This window comes from Charadrius vociferus, unplaced genomic scaffold, assembly GCF_000708025.1.
Source record: "Charadrius vociferus isolate BGI_N301 unplaced genomic scaffold, ASM70802v2 scaffold195, whole genome shotgun sequence".
Lineage (NCBI taxonomy): Eukaryota > Metazoa > Chordata > Aves > Charadriiformes > Charadriidae > Charadrius > Charadrius vociferus.
The window spans coordinates 3406500-3422268 of NW_009648539.1; positions in this window are offsets into that span (position 1 = coordinate 3406500).

Below are 15769 nucleotides of genomic sequence, written 5' to 3' on the forward strand. Positions count from 1 at the left end.
ATATAGTCATAACCTATTTCTCTAGAAAGTAGCAAAAAAATAGAACACAACTGAATTTAAAAATATACGCCACCTTGCCTTATACTAACCTTCTCCTTCCCAAAAAGCCTAAGGAAAAAACAGTCTTTCAAACTCTGAAGCTCCAGTAGGGGAGCAAGTTCTAGCGCCAACAGCCCTCACAGAGCGCACTACATGCGTCATCCTCTTGTCTATACAAAAAAGGTTCTGCTGAAAACACTTCCACTGGGCACAGTGTAACAGAACTGCAGGTCTGTCCTAACAAGTGAAAGTCTTCTGGATAAGAAACAAACACCTTTAAACATTCCAGACAATGGAAAAACGTAATAAAAAACTAGCATTAAGTTAATGTGCGACAGCACAACAGAGATTATATTATATTTTTAACACTAATAGTATTTACGTCTCCTGGTTTGCACGAGGTATATTTAACAAAGAGCTTGTCAAAAACTAGGTGGAAAAAGATATCTCTGCAATCAGGTAATAAAAGAAATACAATTATTTTAATTACAAAGCTGAGCATACTGATTTTCACAACTAAAAAAAGTATACAGTATGGATAATTATTGAACGACTGGAATTATTCCATGATATGAACAGCACGTCCAAAAGAGATACTTGTAAAATTACTTTCCACTACATAAGAAACCTTTTGATTCCAACAACAATAGAAACACATAATGCAACTTTTTAAAAAAATACTGTAGATGCTAATAGTAAACAACTTTCAAACTTTCCAAAACAGAACACTCTTCCAATCACATTCCCAACAGTCGTCTTTTGTTCTTGGAGGACAGTCATACTGTTTTATTAGCAAGGTGCAATGTTTACACCTAATAATTCCCTACTAAAAAGGGAAAAAAAGATTTTATTATAGTCAATAGTGCTTAAATTACCATGCAGTAGCTAAGTCACAGCAACTAACAGTAAAGATTTTTGTAGTTTGTCACTGAGGCTTTTAATAAAATCACCATTTCTGTATGCAAGACCACAAATGTTAATAAATCTAACAATTAGCAACTGCTAGTTTTCCACTCATACTGATTGTAACTCTGCTGTGCATGTATATATAATACATATTTACAACAACTGAACAGAACTCAAGTGTTCTGCCACTTACTTGACAAAGGGAATAGGTAGGATTTTTTCAGTTTATGGGTTTGGGGTTTTTTTTTAATTTAAGTATAAAATTTGCATTTTGTTTCTTAAAAATTGCTTCTTTCCTTTCCGCATATCTCAGATATTTTTCTTCATTCTATTTCCTTCCATTGTTGAATTACATCTTTCCAAATTTATCATTTGAAAATGATAGACCAATTATAAGAGAAAAGAAAAAGAATTTTAAAAGGTCATTTTAGTTAAGCATGTAGTTCAGAAACAGAGTTAAGCCATAGTTGAGAAAAATGCATTAATTTTCAATGCAAGTCATTCCTCTGACAGTAAACCAGTACTTTGAAAAAAGCCTGTCTAGAAACTTTAGAATGAATATATATGTTATAAATTCAGCGATATTAATTTCATTCTGAATCCTACCTTCTGACAAAATACATTGTTAGATTAGCAGACTGCCTTCAGTTTGGCTTTCATGTTACTTGCTACATTTTAAACATAGTAATTCTGTGATTATTTTTCTTTTTCTCCAACAAAATACATTGCAAGGTAAGATTTAACACTCACCAAATAACCCAACAGTTCTTCTTGACTAGTGAATTCTTCAGGATTCGCTGTAAATACTTCCTGTTTAATATATAAAAAAAAAAAAGTCCAGCGATCTAATTTTAGTTATAATTACTGCATATAATAAACAATAATTATTATTATGGTTATCCTAGATTCTTGATCTATTTAAATTGTGTGTGCTGTATGAAACAAGTACATGTGTTTTCAAGACAAAGTAGGAAAATACCTTGTTCTTAATAGCTTTGCTTAGTACCTTGTAGCTAATTTATTGTCAATAATATTATTAATTTGCGTAAGCAAAAGCAAACACCATTGCCAATCTTATATTAAAGTAATTATTTCCCCAACTATTTGTAAACTCGAGCAAACCATTATGCAAAAATACTCACCTCAACTTCCTTGTTTTCTTCCTGCGATTGTTTATTGGTCTCACACCTTAAGATAGAATAAATATGTAAATAAATAAAGCAGTATAAAATTGGGTGATCTAGCAAAAATGTGTAGCCATTCAATAACTGATTATCAGTTTAAATTCCTGAGACAACTACTACAGTAGTTCTGACACACTCTGAAAGGTCACATATTTCCTTGCATAAATCCCAGTGGTCCCAGATATCATCATAAAGAATATTTATGAGTTTTTCAGTGTTATTAGCTAGTACGTAAGTTCTAAACCCCAGAATTAAGAAAAAGGTTTGATACTGGTAGTAAAAGCTGTAAGCTTTCTGTATGCATTGCAGAAAGACAAGGCCCCTAATTACAGTAAGATTTTTATCAGCACTTCACTTGCCTTTACAAAAATTCAGCTCTAAAAAGCAGTATTTTATAATGTAGCCACAGAGATACTGGGCACACAAAGATTCAAATGGCTAAAAGTTACTAACCCATATTTGCACTGTTCTGCAACTGGTGCATTTCATCCCTTTGCAAACCCAGGAACCAGGGCTGAGAGTGGCTGGTTGTTTTTGTGAGTTTTTTTTAAATTAACCAAAACCATATGACTGCCAAGCCGAAGCCCTCCTCTTTCTTGAAATCTGTCTTACGAATCAAAAGTGTACTAAAAGCAGATGATACCTATAACAAACTCAGAATAAAATAATTTACATCGTCTGATGACTGTCTGTGCAGCACTTCACTACAAAGAAATGAGGAGTAACAGACTTGTATTGCAGAATCATCATTTGTGATCATCATCATCATGTGGAAATATCATTTGACTGCTTGCTGTCAATGAGAATCTGATCTTATGCCTTTTAAGAAATATATATTGAGTTCACATCTCTCAGAAGTCTCGCAAAAATAAACACTAAAGGAACAAGCTGAATCCTAATTTAGAAACTAACTTCTAAATCAGCGTCTCACTAAAACACCTGGCTGCTGCTCAGTTACCCAGGATCTCTCTGAACAACTGGATTAAAAGAACAACATTAAGTGATTTTCCAAAGGATGTTGTTCTTAAAATGCAAAGTACTGGACTGCATAATGAGGATCAGTGTCAGGTAGAAACAGACAGCAGCATTTCCAGATGTGGACATCTGAACTTGTATTAGTTCCCTATTTCTGAGCTTGTATTAGTTCCCTATTTTTGATGTTTTCATGAACTAATTCACTCTCCCGATTAAGAACTGCTACAGGTATTTGAAAGCCAGACAAAGGAACATGAAGATTCATAAATCTGGACTTGAATCTGCTTTCAATTAATCCTTCTCCTTAATGGTTGCCCTATAGAGAGGCAAAAGTCCTACAAAAAAGGTATTTCAGGAACAAGAAAATTTTTCCTTTTACTGGGTAACAGTAAACAAGCAAAAGGTGTTAGCCTTCCATGTCTGGGAGAGATACTACTAGTTTAGAGTTTAGAAACATTCCAAGAGAACATCATTAGAGCAAAACCAAAGAACTAATTGTTGGAATAAAAGTCTTATGTTTGGGTTGATGCACGTATATCTCTTATCCAATGCTTTCCTGTGGTTCCTGGCATTGCACAAAGATGACTGAAGTTGGAGATATCCCGCTCACACAAAGGCTGATAGTTCAAACTAAACTCACAATACTGTTATTAGTAAGATGTTTACAAAGAGCAAGCACAGTTTCACCATTTTAGAACCACACACAATACTTTGTATTGTTCCTCCATGAAAGCTTTTTGTAAAGATGAACTTCAATTGTTACCGCTATTTATGATTAATTTTTCCTTCTAAAATCAGTTCATGTCAGCTCACTGTCCGACATGAACCCATAACAGAGGGTTTTTAAACCATAAGGCAACATTCTTTTTGAAGTTGTAATACATGAGGATTATGCCTTAAGAATAACTGTTAAATACAAAAACTCGTTGCATCTAGAGCAAAATCTGAGGTTAGTTTTCATACACCAGGTTTTCTGCTGATGAGAGAAGCTTACAGCTGAGCACAATTTTACATGCCTTCCTTTCTCACAGCATACTCTACACAAATCAAATGTAGACAGTTATCATCTACTACATTTTCCTTTGAGTAAATATAAAGGGGTTTGGGGGGGGTGAGGGGTGGATCGTTTTTGTTTACTTTACTTTTCTGAGTTGTTGCCTTTGCTGCCTTCTTCAGTCTTGTTGCCTTTGCTGCTTTCAATAGCCTTATTAGGTTCAATCTTCTCATCTGGTTTTGCCTGTTCTTTCTGACTTTTTTCCTCCTCCTCTTGAACATTCTTTTCATCTAAAACAATAAAACCAGTATATTTAGTAACGGGTTGTCCTGGTTTGAGGTAAAACAGGACCAATTTTGTTCAGTAACTTTACTTTTTAGCTAGGCCTCTTCTAACTACTGAAATTAACAGCATATTGTGCAGACACTGTTTGCTCTCAGAGCGGTAAGACCTGTGTTTACAGCTGATGCCCAGGCATGGTATGCAGAGAGGCTCCTGCTTATACTTATTGCTGTAACACCCAAGGCCAGATAACTCTGCTGTGTGCCCCGTTGGAGGGTCAGAAGCAGAAAAGCATGGAGGGGTCCCCCCTGCGGGGAGTAGCGGACAGGACAGGTGACCCAAAACTGAGCAACAGAGTATTCCATCCCATCTGCCTCATGCTCGGTATAAAAGCAGATCACAAGAGGGATCAAAGGGTTAGCCCTCTTTTCTTCAATGGCTGGTGTCCGAGGAGGATTCTGTCTGTTTTGACTGCTTTTGATCCTGATCCCGAACTCAGATCCGGAATCCAGTTCCCATCCATCACAGAGTCCAGCCTGGGACTGCCCCACTGCCAGCCGGTGATGTGATTGTCATCCTGGGAGCTTGACATGGTTTTGTATATAATTCATTATTTCCTTTTTATTATTAATATTTCATTAAAGTAGTTTAGTTCCTTTTTAACTCATAAGTCTCTCTCCATCTCCTGCCTCTCTCTTTGAAGAGAGGTAGGGGGGAGCATCTGTCATTCACCCAGTGGTCAGTTTGGCCCAAACCATGACACAGGTTTCCAATATTTTAACTGAAAAGTATTCTTTGCTTAGATTTTTTTTTTTTTTTAAATATAACATCAATAAAACCCGAAGGCGCAAGTACGGTATCTTGTGAAGAAACAAAATAAAAATTGAACCTAAAAATCAAAGATCTGGTTCAGCCATGAAGCACAAGTTTGTATTTCTGATCAGAAATATTCTGAATAATTACAATGCATTTAGACAGGACCCTAATCTCACCTCTGAAATTAAGTCTACAACCAAGCAGCAACTTCTGATGTTTCTTCAGTTATGTGATGTTCACTGATTTTTATATTTAATTCTGGGTTTGTTTTCAAGAAAATAAGAAGTAGTCAAATATTTTAGATGTCATTAAAAAAAAAATAATCTATCCAACCTATTTCCTTTTTATTCTTCTTGTGCTTTAAACAGTCTGCCATGCAACTGTTCCCGTTTCCCCTCCCCCCACACACACACCAAAGAACAGCTTATATGTCCAAAAAGAGTCTGTGCCTCTTCCCCCAAAAATACACATAGTAAAAACTTCTAATTATGAATCTTGTCCTGTTTCTGTTCTGAAGTACCCAGTGACGTTAAGTAAAACTGGACGGTTTTCTTTGCAAACACTGGGATTATTCTTTCCTCTTCCACAGACCCCAAACCCATCCACACACTGCGCAAATTCACCTTCTATAGCAGAACAAAACTACAGAAGTTATAAACAGGCACATACAGAGCAAATAATTCATGCATTGATGGAAGTTAAAAAAAAAAATTAAAAAATAATTTTTCTCTTACCTTGTATAGGGTCTGCCATTTTTCCATCCTTATTTTTACAATCTGTGGTTTTGTCATTACTAAGTGACGTATCCACATGCTGAACTTTAGCTTTTGAAGGGTTGTCATCTGCATGAGGATCTAAACAAACACGCTTGAAATGTAGCGCAATGGATATTATCTTGATAGAGGAGGGTTCTAAAACTGCACTTCAATTTCAACTAGCTCTGTTTCTGTGCACTATTATTTACAAACATTAAGAATAATTTGATAAGCATTATTATATGACGGCATATTAAATATGAGCTACAAATTAATAATAAAGTTTTAAATATTTTATACCCTGGTTATAATTACATACATAGATTTCTTAAAAGATGTACATATTATAAATACAGTAGAATGCCACATAGCCAAGTGCAAAATTTGACACATGAACCAATAGGTTACAGTGAAGAAATTTAATTTGAATAGGATTCAACTTATTTTAAAACACTTTTCTAGATTCAAAATGGGTATTTTTCCTCTTCAGAGTACGACACTGCTAACACAGATCAATTTTTAGCCATTAAAGTGGTTTGCAATTGTACTGTCTGTCCATCTGGATGACACTGTACTACAATGAGTTTTGAAAGATCAAACTGAGTGGACAACTCTCATAGATACCACGTTCCTACAATTTTTTTGAATATCAATGGCCAGTAAAACAAAGGTTTCTTCCACAAATAAGAGCTATAACTGTGCTTTAAGAATTCTGTCTGGCTTCTGGACTGCAAATTAAATACACGCATGGAGGTCCAACCCGCTCCTTTCGCCCAGTTCACCAAAATGCTCGTGAGTAGATGGCACTGCAGCGACTACAGCAGTTACCAAATAAAAAGAAATCATAGGTAAAGGATCCTGGGAAGCAAGGGGGACTGGGATGGAAAGAGGGAGAGAACAAAACCCTATAAAACAGGTCTTTCTAGTTATGTTACCCATGGAAGAACCTGTTCATCCATCAAATTTTCAATATAAACTGTACAAAATGCAGCTTCGTACATAAGCACACACTACAATTACTGACCAAATCTTTCAATTTGCCCTTAAATCAAGCTGATCCAGATCAAAGGAAGTTTACCCAAATTAGCAATGTACAATTTACATCCTACTCAGGCCACTTACATTCTTGCCATCTCCTCCTCATTATTGGAGCATCTGTAACAACCTAAAAATAAAACCCACTTATGTTAGCTATTTTGTGTATAAAATTATTTCCTAGGTATTTCAGAGTTAAATATGTATTTTTTTAAGGATATATGACTAGTAGTGTTAAACACACACATGTAAATCCCCGAATGAATATTAAAAAAGTCAGTAAGTCAGTTACCGGGACGCTCATTTACCACAATTAAACTTTTGTTAGAGCTAAAAAAATAAACAGATAGCTGGTTTCAAAACATATAGCAGTAAAGTTAAACCAGGTTATGCACACTCTGTTTAAAAGTTCCTTACATCAAGGATGGATTTGCTATGGATGTAGTGAAACTTCCTAGAAAAACAAAGCAGTCTACAAAATATAGATGGAATTAATTATTTCTATATCCATGAACAGAACTCTCAAGCAAAGTATACAGTCTTGAGTCAAAAATAAATTTGAATTAAGTCAATAGAAGAAGTTGCTGTCCAATAGTCAGTTTTGTTTTGCTTTTTAAGCAGAGGTTAAAAACAAAGGATATGCAGACAGACTTAATTTGATGATCTGAAATCTCCCGCTTCTAGAGCATTTGTTCTAGAAGGAGGACTCGATCTTCCAATATTCCCATACTTTTTTTAATCAAAAAAAAGAGTAGGATCAGTACAGGCTCTCATCCTTGAGCCTAGTTATTGCACAGAGAGAAACATGGGTCTTTTTTCAGATGGGCAGGACATAGTAGGCTTAAAAACAGTAAGATTGTGAACTCCACTTTGAAATGAGATGTCGCCTATGCACATGAAGTAGCATTAGCAAGAGATATTGCCAAGAAACAGTGCTTAAGAAGCAGGATGTTGACAGTCATTGATATTGAGAAAACAGATTTAATGTATACCATGAAAAGCACTAAGCACCCGAGTAAGCTTGTCATGAATCAGAGTGGTAAGCTACACCTCAAGAAGAAACTTTGCCAATATCCTGCCCAGATAAAGGTGGTAAATATTTCTAAATACTGTTGTGGTATAAACATCAACAGAAAGCAATATGAGATATCTTCATAAGAACAGACTTCTGAGGGTGAAGCTCACCAAGAATTTAAGCTTATGGTGCTCCTGTGATCCCATGACATTGCTGAGAACCTCATTTCCACCTGCCAATTCCCACACTGCCCTCTGTACTACCAGAATTTTTACCTGCGTCCTCCGAGAATTGCCACAAGGTGCCAACAAAGCAGAAACTAATTCAGAAAAGTCATAAAGGTAGCTTCCAAGCAACAACGCAACAAGTTATTTTACAAACATACACAGAGAGCTGGGAATTGACTAACTATTAATATAGATATTTTGTGTTATTTGTACATTCTAGAGTCATGTTTCTGTAGACTCAGGTAGCATGAGTATTATTTCAAACAAGAGAAATAGTTATGACAGGAGTGACCAATGAGAAACTGTGTCCAGAATAATACTGGAAGAATTATTAAGATTACAAAAAGCACCCATAATAAAGTTAAAAAAGCAAGACCTTCCTACCATCCAAAGCAGATCTGCCCACCGTAACAGAAATTCCTTTCTTTGTTTTTTTAATAAATATAAAACTTCTGGAAATCTTAAGAAGTGTACCTTTACTTGTTTTCTTCCTTCTTTCTTCTCAATTGTTAATGCAACTTGCCTAACTTTTCTGTTCAGTTCGGAGCCTTTACCCTTAACTTCATCAGATTCTGCTATCTCAGGATAATGCTGTTTCTAGAAGATTAGGAAACACAAATCCTGAAGTCACACTTTATCATCCACAACACTTTCCAGATCTAGCACAGCTAATAATCATGGGAGATAAACCAAATTTTACATATATCAAAAAGAACTTAAAATTATTATGTATAGAATCCCAAAATAATTTAGGGGACAGAAGCCAAATCTTCTGCTCAAAACAGGCTTGTCATTGAATGCTGAACTGGTTGCACAGGGCTTTGTCCACTTGGGTCTTAAACCCTCTTAATACAGAAATTCCCCCATCTCTCTGGGCAACCTGCTGCATGCTTGGCTGCCCTCACAGTGAAAAACCTTCTTCCTTATGTCAAGTAGGAAACTCCCCTGTTTGAATTTATGTTCCTGCCAACCACCTCCATAAAGGGCCTGATTCTGCCTTCTTAATAACCTCCTCTGAGGTATTGCAGGGCTACTATTTGATCCCTCTGACACCCTTTCTTCTCCAGCCTGAACAAGCCCAATTACCTTAGCCTCTCCTCACAATGCAAGTGCTTCAGCCCCCTGACAATCAGCAGCTCTCCACTGGACTCGCTCAATTTCATCAATAGCTTTCTTGTCTGCTGTAGCACAAAACTGGACACGATATTCTAGATATGGCCTAACAAATATCAAGAACAGGGGAATAATCACTTCCTTTGATCCTGATTCCTGGCTATACCGTTGTTAGTATAGCTCAGTTTGCTGTTAGCCTTCACCGATGGCAAGGTACGCTACTTATCTTTAGCTTGTTATCCACCAGGGCCCCCAGGTCCTTTTCAGCAGAGCAAATTCCAGCCATTTAGTCTCCTGCCTTTCCTACTGCCTACAGTTAATCCATCCTAGGTGCATGACTTAAAAGTTACCATTGTTGAATTATTATATTTTATAGTATTTAAGAATATAGCAGAGATGCAGTTAACAAGCATAAGATTCAGAATTGCAGGAAACAGTTCAAAGTAAACAAGAAATACAAGAGCTGAGAACATCAAAACTCAGCATATACATGTGAATTAATGACCAAAACCAACATGTTTCAAAGGACATCATTGCAGATCCACTGCAGTACACCTGATAACAACATTAGCTCTAAAACTGCCTCAAAATGCTATATGAACTAAACTTTCTATGACTTTAAGATACAAGGCATATAGTACCAACTTTGAGCAAGTATTTTATGGAAAGTATCAAAATACTTTTCAGAACATTGCTTTTTCAGTTTAGTTAAAGCCTATCCTAAACAAATATATTCGAGTAAACATTCAAAGACTGGACAACCTTATTTCTCTAAACATACTGAAAAAAAAAAAGTATTTAAGCATTTGTGGGCCAACATGAATCTGAAGAGCTTTGCAAATTTCCATAAAACAGGCACAGAACTGGCTTTCTCTGCCACAAAAATGGGAATAAAACTTTTTTTTTTTCCTGATTCCATGTCACAGCCTCTATCCAATACATATCATGTTCACTTATAATTATGTTCCTTTTAATCTAAAGCACCTGAAAGATGGAACATTTTCTTCATTGATCCAGTTCTTTAAGATAATACAAAGTTTAGTGAAAAACCTACTTCTAGTCAATTTTATCTGTAGATTTCATTATTGGCATTACTAAAACCAGAATAAACTAAACCAGAGTAAACTAAAACCAGAGTAAACCAAACCAGAATAAACTAAAAACTCAGTGTCAGCAACAGACAGGCATACACCTTATGGATGAGAAGAATTTTAAATCCATTTATCACAGTTGCATGGTTGCAATACAAACATTTTCACAAAAGCTTACATAACACCTTAATTTTATTTTTTTTTTATCATGACAGCCAAATTCTCTACTTAAATTATTACATTAAGTTAAAAAAAAAAAAAACAAACCAAAAAACACTACTAAAAACTTACCAAGTATGCCAGTCTATGCTTGGAACCACAAACATGCATGAACATGTTACTCAGTCCTGTTTTACAATGGCATAGTTGACATTCATAAAGAAAAGGGAAATTGTCTTTTGATCGGTATTCAATTATATAGTTAAGTCCTGTACTGACCAAAAAAAAGTTAAGTTAGGAAATTTGATGTTTGTTGAAGCAAATAGTGAATACTAGTTACCACAGAGACATTAAAGGAAATGATTACTACTCCATGCTAAACACGTGAATCAAGATTTTTAGAACCATCATTTACTTTATCTTTTGGGTGTCTAGACTTCCTCAACACCAAAGATACAAAACAATGCTTTTAAGATGCCTTATATTTACCACATAGGATTTGACAATTTAAAAAAAAAAAAATCATTTAAAAAAATAATAGCAACAATTCTTTTGTAACTATTTAGAAGGGAATGTATTTTAACATATGCCCCTGTAGTTATTTTTCCTGTCCACTCACTCCACTCTCCCTAACCTCCACAGGACAGGCAGTTAAATTACAAAGAACAGCAATGATAGTTTAAGTCAAAGTTTATTTCTGTCATATCCCCTTAGATTGTCTCTAGAGAGTATTCTCAACATGTGGTACCTACCCTAATCAAAATTATTCCAGGCCAAATCCAATGACTTTGTCACTAAGATCAGTCACTTTCATACCATACTATTGAGTAGTCAGTGTAAATATAGTGAGATTTTATTACACGTTACCTAATTTTACATTTTAAAAAATTAATCAATAGTCTTTAAAGCTAAACATCACACAGGCAAACAATTAGAGTATTAAAAGCCCTCACCAAGTGCAGGTTCTGAATCTTTACACGTATTAAGCTGTTCTTCCAAGGTCTGTCCATGAAACCTCTCTGGCTCAGTTTGCACTGTAAGATAAAATCAATTTTATGTAATCCCACATCATCCATCTATCAATCAGGCCTCACGGTCTCAAGTCACATCACAAAAACTCTCCAAAATGAAACAAACTCCCGAGTTTAACCTTTGGCCTAGAGAAAATATGCTGAGAAATTCACTTTCAAGTGAATCCCTGCTCATACATGGCCCCACATCACAAATAAAGTAAATTATTAAGAAATATTATCTCCCCAGTCCTATTTTCACACTTTTTATAACATATTGCTAGCAAACATTTTAAGGGGTTTTTTTTTTATGTTTTAAGTATTATTACAAAATGTTACTGCAGATGGAAAATGCAATGAACAGAAATGAATTCCCAATGACCAGCGAAGGTCTAGACATCACTTGTAACACTGTACCTCAACATTTTATTTCTTCCACTTTTTTTTTTTTTTTGGCATTAAACATTCTTACCATAATCAGGAAGTTTTACAGGTGTTTTCACTTGCTCCCCTGAGCCACTTGCTGTTTTAACTAAATAAAAAACAAACCAGAAGTGGAAATAAAGTTATAAGTATAGAAACCAATTTGTTATGATAATGGATTTTTTTTTTTTTTTTTTTACAGAAAACTGAGCTTTTGTTGACATGAGAAAAATAAGCTATGTTTAGTTTTGAATATGCTATGAGATTTTTCTGGCAAAAAAATGGACAAAAAACATTTACACCAAACAACGACAAAGTTATTTAATATCAAGCAATTCAATGAGGCAGGCAGAGAGGAAGACCAATCAAGCCACTAGTTAGCACACAACATGGGTTCAAACACACATCACAAAATTAAATTATTAAATAGTGGTTTAAATTTTAAGTAATTATGGCTTTAATTTAGTTTAGCTAGAACACAACCTGCAACAAGGGAAAAGCCTGGCTGATGCACTACAGTGCAACTATCTTTTATTCTATAACGAACAAAGCTTCTTTTCATAAATTTCAGGGCTACTTTAATCCAATACATCACAGCAATTCAGCTGAAATCCACTGAATCTGAAGTGCTTAAACTGCCAGCCCACACGTTGCTTCCCAGGGCACTTGACTTAGCCCATAACCCTGCTGCCTTTTTCAGAAGGTCTGCAATTATCCCCTCTCTGGTCAAATATTATTTTTTTTTGTCCATATATGGCATCTGATACAACTAGGGCTGCAGAACCTTAGGAAAGGTAAAACAGAGATGAACACATAACATTATCCGCCATTGAGGAACCTGGAGAGAGACAGGCATCTGTATGAGGTGAGATTCTGTGTGTATTCAATCACTTAAATTTCCTTTGCAGTTGTACAAAAATTCCCAGACTGGGTAGGTGTAATGACTATGTATAACTTGGGCCACAACTTTCAAACCAAATTCTAGGAGCAGTGCACTGTAGAAACCTGTAAATACATTTTGGAGCATCATGAAATGGAAGAAGGAAAACAATTAACGATCATTGTTACACCTTCATTCCTTCTGGAACTAGACCAGTTCATAAAGACCTGGGGGAAGTTTAAGGATATATTAAACCTATGAAAAGTATTTTGCTTCAGCTAATTAAGATATTTTTAATAAGCTCTTTTAAAAAACAAAGTATAAACAAAAAAAAAGTATTTCTACATGCTTTAAGAAGCACAGGTTTTTAAAACATATTTTAAATCTTAAAGGTCTCCAAGGTCTTGAATCCTTTAAGTTTTCTCAAAACTTTAATGTAGGTGATTTGTAGTATTGTAGCTAGCTTTTTAAGAAACTTTGTGTACCTCTTGCTCATGGTATTGATTTCTGTATGATTAGATAGTTACGTCATAAAAGAACACAAGACAAGTCTTAAAGAATAAGTCCCAAAAAAGGCTTTTTCTTCTTTGTTTCATAAACAACTACATTGCAGGGGGGAAGGGAGGGGGGAGGGGAATGTGCATGTGTAGAACAGAGTAGGAAGTAAAAAAATCTTGCACTTACCAATGCCATGAGCTTTCAGTGCTTCTTCAACCTAAGTTACCAAGTCATCAACCAACAAAGAAGAATGAAAGACACTTAAGATTCAAAAAACAACACTGCAAACATTTTCTTATTTATAAAATCAGTTACATTAATACCAACAACACAGATTATCTCAGGTGAATAGATAATTACATGAAGCATGAAAGTGACACAGATCTTTTTTCCTAGATTGTCGATGATTTAAATAATTCCATTCTGCATTTATCAACAGCCACGTATTCTCGTGTATTGCCTTTACTAATCCAGAATACGAGACACAAAGTTATAACATTTTCTGATAGTACTAATATACAAAACTAAGGTCTACTTTATTGCAGTAACAAAATAGTAAAGCAACAAAACTAGTTAAATATCTGAAATTGCATGTTTTAACTGCATTAAAAATTAGATTTCAAACCCATATTCTGTTGCTAATTAAATCTGTAAAATCTGACAAAAGGTGCATTCAAAAACTGATCTTACCGTCTTGTGTTTGAATCCAAGGAAGTGAGTCTGCAAGTTCAATGCAGAAGCACACCAGATTTTGCAAATCTAGGTTAAAGAGAAGAAGTATTTCTAGCCAACAGAAAAATTTCTACCAACAGAAAAAAATACCACTGATAGCACAACAAAAAAAAATCTGCTATCAAAATGTCGGTATAGGTAAGTTCTACAAAAGTACTATTCCTCCAATGACATCTGTATGAGGCTCCAAGACCATCCAAATACAGTGTAATGAAAAGGGATCTCCTCATCACATAAAAATTTCAGATGTCTCAAGAACCTTGCAACTATCTCATTGCACATTTTTGTGTGGATAAGTAAAGACAGATCCAAGATCTTCCTCACAAACTATTAACCAAGTCAGAAACAGAGATAAGGTGTAATTGTAACAAGCCAATACACCTAAGATGAGCCAGTTGTCCTCAGTACTACATCCAGACTAACGCACTCTCATCAGTTTGGGGTCTGCCTCATTCACATGCAAAGGAAGTTTTCTAACCACAGCTGGTTTATGCCTGGGCTGGTTCAGAACAGGAGCAGATTATGTTTACTTTCATGTGAATGAACAAAGGCAGTCCAAATATTTTCTCCTCCTCAAAAAAACCCAAGATGCTTAAAAACAACAGCAATAAACCTCAGAACCAGATAAATTAATTTGGGTTTTTTTTTTTTCTGATCAGGAGGTGCAGTTTAACCTTCCACTTTAAAAGAATGCCTTTATTTAGAAACATAATATTATTAAAATATAAAAATAAAAAATGACACACATCCAAGTCAAACATGACAACAACAGCAAAATAAGTTCAACTCCAGTGCCATTTATCAATTTTGCTCAAGAGAAAAAAAAAAAAAAAATCACACTTGGTTAAGTCCAACTTTGTTCTACCAAAACTATTTTGTACTAGTTACTATTTTCAGTAGGGAATACTTACATTGCAATAGAAAGGGTTTACTTGCTTCTTTATCTCAGCTTCAGGGTCCATATTTGATCTTTAGATGATAAGGAAAACTCTAGGCAAACTGCAAAAAGATTGCAAACCATTATTTTAGCTTCACAAAATCATTCATATTCTTGTTGCACCTATCTAAGGGTCACGTGTATCCCAATTTTAATTTCTGCCTCATCTTCTGTTACGTTCAACCTTTAAATCTCCAAGCTAAATATCCTATTTTTAACTTGAGAGCAAAGTACAGCGCGGAAAGAAACAGTTGTTCTCCAAGAGTTTCCCCTCAGGAAACACAAAACCACCAGAAGATTAGGCACACCCCGAAACAAAACTAATCCAAACCGTTTCAAGCTCCCCTCTTCCTTCCTGGGATTGAAATAAGCGTATGGGCTGGGGACAAATGACACACAGCAGCCACAGCTAGGCAATGCAGAGCCTGAAATATGCCTTTGTAAAGAAAACACGAGGTTTTGTGAAGAAACCCACGCTCCCACTCGGGACCGCGGGGTGGGGGGGGTCAGCCCCAAACCCCCGAACAGAGGGGACGAGAAAGCCAGCCGGCCCCTGGGCCGCCCGCCGCGGGAGAGCGGCCTTGCTCACACCTCCCCCTCTGCCAGAGGGACGGACGGACACCTGCTCCCGCAAGGAGCCGGGGAAACCGCCGGGCACCCAACTTACCCCAGCCCGGCAGCGGGCCAGCACCCGGGGG